Below are 6,000 nucleotides of genomic sequence, written 5' to 3' on the forward strand. Positions count from 1 at the left end.
GGTTGGACTCCAGTTGTGATTCTCAAAGGTGGTTGCCCATGAGAGCCATCCAGGAGAGTTTTCATCGTTGTCAGTGTCAACACTTCCCTGACCAGTAAGTGAGAAGGCTGAGCGTAGGACTCAGGTAAGAGAAGTTCTGGAAGCTCTCCAAGAGATCTGCAGGGCTGAGAGCTATAGCTGGCCCTTGAGCAAAAGGGTTTCAACTACAAGGGTCCATTTATAGGTGGATTGTTTTCTTTCTTTGGTTCCAGAGTCCTGCATTCCACTAAGAGAAGATGCTGGTTGGTTGGTTGGTTGGTTGGCTCTCTGGATGAATCTGCAGATATTGTACCCTACCTTGACTAAGACACATCCTTGAAGATCATCTAACTTTCAGGTCTTAGCCTAGGTACATATGGAATCACCTGGGGAACTTTGACAGGCTACAATGCCTTCAAGGGACAGAAGATTATAAAGAAATTAAGAATCCAAGGAATTTGGTATTACTAGGGGGTAAAGTGGGGAGGAAGCAGTGTACTGAAACTAATCCCTATGGATATCAAGAGACAACTGTGGCTCCATTAGAGAGAAGTCAAAAGTTGTATGCAGATTTTTGACACATGGAGTTCAGAGCTCCTAACCCCTGTGTTGTTCAAGTGTTCACTGTAGACTGTACAAAGAAAAATCACCCAAGGGGCTTTCATCAGAGGCCAGAGTCCTACAGAGAACAATTACAACAGAAATCCCTGAGTGTGGCCCCAGGCACGGTAGGCTGTCAAAGTTTCCAGGTGATTCCAATGTGTAGCTAGACCAGTAAACCCCCGGGTTAGGTAATCTTCAAAGATGTGTCTTAATCAAGGTTCTGACCTGCCACAACCCTGCCCTTTTGAGGCTTTAAGTGTGTGTCCCATCTTCTCAGAAAACACTTGCTCTAAATTTTCTATCAGCTGCCAGGTAAAACAACTCTGTGTGAACGAGACTGGAGAGTCTAATTTCCCCCACATCTGTCTTCACTCTCGACAATCAGGAGGCCCTTCCCCTGTTTACAATCTAGAAAAGGTCACCCTAGACTTGACCTCTGTCTCATCACAACAGCACACCTTTGAGGGTCTCCTGAAAGATATAGATCCTCTCACAAAACAAAAATTCATTTCCACATAAGCATATCAAGCCAAACATACCCTTTTAATGGGTCCCTGAATCCCTGATGCAAAGATTTTTTTTTCTTTTCACCTTAATATAAAAGTCAAAAAACTACATAATCCATGACAGCAGAAATAGCAACACATTGAAGAGCCAGGACTAAGATCCAACTTCTTATTCTGACGCCACTTCTCACCAATTGACATTGAGGAGACACAGAATCATTTCATGTCTTGGTTTACTCAGATGTCCAATTATGAGTCACGACAACTACTCTGTCACATTTCTGCTTTTCCTTCCACTCTCATAAGAAGGGATGCGTTCATCACATACAAGTACTCTGTCCAGACTGAGTCACGGGGACCTCAGCACCAACGTTGCTTGTTTACTTGGTAAGTTATTCTGAGTGCCTGTGTTGACCAAGGGGCTGTGTGACTAGCAGTGTATACAGACCTTGGAGCCTGGAGCAGAGTGGGCAAAGGGATTGCATGCCGTGTGCTTCTGTTTGGAGTATGACTCAGAACCTGACCTTGGGAGGGCCAAGCAGAGAGCCCTTGAACCCGCCATGTACCAGCCACAGTCCTCAGTGGGGAAAGGCTGGAACTGGAACCAGATGTCTGAGAAACAGTTTCGCAGACTTCACAGTGGCTGCCAAGTTGGCCACTGGCTTGGCAAGATCCGTCCAGTTGGGCAGCACTGCGAGATTTGGGGCACGCAGGGTGCCGCCTCGCATGAGTCCAGGCATGGGGAGAATCTGCTCTGAGCACACGGTCACTCGGGCTACTCAGCTCTGACCTGACAAACACGCTAAGGACATTGGGGTGGGTGAGGCAGGGGAGTTCCAGGCTACATCACCAGTAGACCCAGGAATGATAGTTCTAGCATTGGCCTTGGTCGCAGGTTGGTTCCCAGAGGAGAGAAAGTGTGTACACTGTGTTCCTAACCCACCACCACCCTCTAAGTCTGCCCCCACCCCCCTTTTCTGACTTCCAGACAATCCCCACAAAAACACAAGGAAGACAGCTGCTTCTGTTTGGGGCACCAGGCATCCTAGGGATGAGAAAGAGCTTCTCCTTTGGAACAACAACACGTAGACAATAAAAGGAGCATCTGACCAGAGCCAGTGATGTGTGTGCAGGTGGGGAGACTGGAGAGTCTCAGAACCCTGAGGAACAGCCCTTAAGCGGGGAAAGGGGGAGCAGAGAAAGAGTGAGGAGAGAAAAGGGGTGTTGACAGAGCTGTCTATAACACACGGATGTGCCCACATATACATTACCTCTCCGCCCTCCCTCTCTCCCACTCTCTCTCTGGAGCCCAGTTTTCAGAAACACACCACACATGTGTCAGATAAGTACTGCTGGGTAAATGGGTTGTCTGGGAGCCACATCACTGAACAGAAAGTCCCCTCCCTCCACCTTGGGAATCAAAGAAAGTCCTATGGGGCGAGGAGGGAAGAAAAACGCCCTTCTCCGAGTTCTACCCCTAACATGGCTCGGGTCCCTTCAGCTGGGGAACATCAGCACAGCTGTCCCTGATGGCCCTCTCACTGTGACAATCGCAGGGATGTGGCAGGTGAGGAGACAGCGCTGGCAGCCACTCCTCCTCACCCCCGCTTCCCCAGGCTTCATGGAAGGACAGCCTGCCTGCACTTTCGCAGACCCGGGCCATGTGTCCACGTTCCCGGCCTGAAGCAGTGTCTCCCGGCCCCGAATGTCGCAGCCCAGCAACGTGGCTTTATTTTCGATTCTCTCCTCATTCCTCCCTTGCTGCTCATGGATTATTTTGCAACTGCCGTTTCCAGCTGGGACAGAGGAATATACACAAGCTGTATATTTTTCAAATATTTACTTCACCAAAAATAAAGATAGGTATCTTAGCATTTCTTCCCATAAACCAAGAGATTTATGTTTCCCACCAGAGCATTCTGCATTTCTACCTTTGTATTGGACACGTGGCTGCTTTTCTATCAGGGATGCTTTAAAAAAAGAAAAAACAGTTTTGGGAGGGAAACTGCTGCACAAAATTGCCTTCCGGTATATTTGAATCATAGGAAGACAACACTAAAACCTGTTGATGAAGGTGGCAGATGATGAATTTGAGGCAGCTTTGAGATCCCCTGTCTCTCTGACTTGGCAAAGTTCAAATGAGCCAACTGGCCATAGGAGACCAAAAACCTCACTTCTGACCCAGTTTTCTTGTTTGCAGAGCTCAGCCCCAGTTCTGGGACATCTTAGCCTGGACCATTCTTTTTGTGGGGCTGTCCTGTGCAGTATAGGGTGTTGAGCGCCCACCACTAGACACTTGTAATGCATCCCCCTCTCCTCCCTCAAGCCCCCTCCCCAGTGAACCCAAAATTCTCTAGATTTTGTCCATGCCCCAAGGGAGCAACAGCTTTCCAAACTAGAAATCACTACTCTAACATCTCCCAACATCATCATTCTGAATTTCCTGGCCCCAAAATTATTATAGCAAGATGCCTGTGCACCAGAGTCCTATACAGTTTTCAGAGCCTTCTACTTTATTTAAACATATTTCAACAGCCCCAAGAGGTGAGGAAGGGCAAACATGGTAGTCTGCATTTTACAGGCTCAGAAACACCCCTGAGAAATCCCACCCACAAAGGATCCCCACGACGGCCTCGGCCTCAGATCTTTAGAGGACAGTGGCGTGGTCACCTCACCGCCAGAGAAGCGGGCCTTCCCCTGTCTCGAAGCTAACAATGCTGCTCCTTTTATTTTTCTTTCAAAGTGTCCCGCTCTTGCCAGGAATACCATATAAAATGTCTTTATGAAGTGAACACAGGCCCCACAGCTTATACAAGCTGGCTCTGTCAAGAAGACCAGTGTTTCTAATTAATGCTCCGGCCTGTGTTCCCGCCAGCCCCACCTGCCCTCTCCCTCAGGCCTGACTTTTAGCTAACCTGTGCCGGGCCCTGGTGCCTGTGACACCGAAACACACCTCACGTTTCTCACAGGGTCTGGGACGGTCAACACAAAAGTCACTTCCAGCCAGCTGTGCTTCACATGGACCATCCACAGCGGGCAGTGGGAGGCCGCGGGCCCCCGCACCGTCTGACTGAGCACTGTCCAGCTGAGTGGCCTTCACAGAGAGGCCTCTGCATGGCTGAGCCTCAGTTTGGAGGCACTCTGCATCAGGAGTGGTCATCCTATGGCCTTTGGGGGACAGCAAAAGGTTACCTCGCTGGCTTGTAGAGAAATCAGAATACTGTGCAGGCATCTTCATACCCCATGTAGGAATCTGTGGGTCTGTACAGGCCCAGAATGAGATTGCTGCCGCTGGCTAGGACAAAATGCAAGTGGGCATAAAACTTGCTGCACATTTGTGCCTGCGTGTGTGTGTGTGTGCACGTATATGCACTGCATAGATGCATACTTCATACTTGCCTGGGAAGTCTCATGTGGAGCTAATAGAAACCAGGGCCAAGGAAGCACAGATGCTCTGCACACGCCCGGGTCTGACTGGCTCACTTTTTGATTCATTGACTGCTTAGAACACAGACATTAGAGCTCAAAGGAAACTCAAAGATCCCCTTTGCCCAACCTCCTCTTCTTACTAGTGAAGTTAAAAAAGCCAGAGACACCAGGCGGCCAATCAAGTGAGAGGTTCTTCATGGAAAAGCTCAGAGCCAGGGGTCCCTTGCAAGCGGGCGGGTAGAGGGCAGAGCTGAGGGCTCTCAGACGGGCAGCTGCAGAGCCGGGCCCCCCTGCCCAGAAAGAAGGATCCACTCGGGTCCCTCCTCCTCCTCCCCTCTGCCAAGGTTGAAGGGCACTGACCCTCACCCTGAAAGATCAGATCTGGGTGACGGGGTGAGGCTGACCCCCGAGGGAAGAACCCTAAGTTATAGCCCAGTCTTCACATTCCTTGAGGAGAAGACAGCCATGAAAAACTCCTTGATGTACTATAGAAATACTTGGTAATATTCAAATTATTTACCATGTGGCCCCCTACCTAGGAAAGTTTTTTTTTTTTTTAATTTCCTAGGGAAGTATTTTTTTTTTTTAAAGATTTATTTATTTATTCATACAGAACTGGGGTACAGGCCAGAGGCTCAGGGGCGGTGAGAGGATTCACCAAAGACAGAGTGGGGAGCAGAACAGGCAGATCGACGAAGTACACTGCTGAGGGAAGCAGCGGGCGGGCCAGGAGAGGTCTGGCCCGCCATGTGGTCTCCTCCGGGGCAGGCAGCAGGCGGGAATCGAACTCATGCGGAAGTGGCTTCAGATTCTCAGTGCTGCGCTTTAACCTGCTGCGCCACCAGGGAGGGCCGGGAAGTATTTTTTAAATAAAATAAAAAGTATTTTTTAAAGTAAAATCTAGATCTAGATCATTGCAGCTCAGACTTTCATAAGTAAATAGGAACCTTTGTTTTGGCCCAGACTGGGTTATAATTTTCTTGAATTTTTCATGGCATTTAGCTCAATTCTGGAGTGGCAATTGAATTTGCCAATCAAATGACTGGGAGAGTGGTGCAAAAATAGACAAACTTTTTAAATGGCAAATAGACATAGTTGCTTCCTGATATTTTACATAAGTTGAAATCTATTAAAAAGTAAGGCATATATGATGCACAGTAAGGCAAAGGTCACAAGTGTCAGGTACAATACCTGACATGACAGAAATATTGGACTAGATACAAAACCTTGTTTTATGCATTGGGAGAAGTAAGTCAAGATAGCCTCAGTGGAGGGTGAGGCTACAGAGTGACAGATTTCCTTAGATGAACCCCCTGCACCCACAGTCTGCAGCTGGAACCCACCTACACTCTGCCCTGTGGAGTACCACTCTGCACACTTCAGCCTCTGTACCCACCTTAGGCAGAATAGCACTCCCCTGGAGCACTCTCTCCCCTGGAGCACT

Source organism: Condylura cristata, unplaced genomic scaffold, assembly GCF_000260355.1.
Source record: "Condylura cristata isolate star-nosed mole 26May11 unplaced genomic scaffold, ConCri1.0 scaffold00035, whole genome shotgun sequence".
Lineage (NCBI taxonomy): Eukaryota > Metazoa > Chordata > Mammalia > Eulipotyphla > Talpidae > Condylura > Condylura cristata.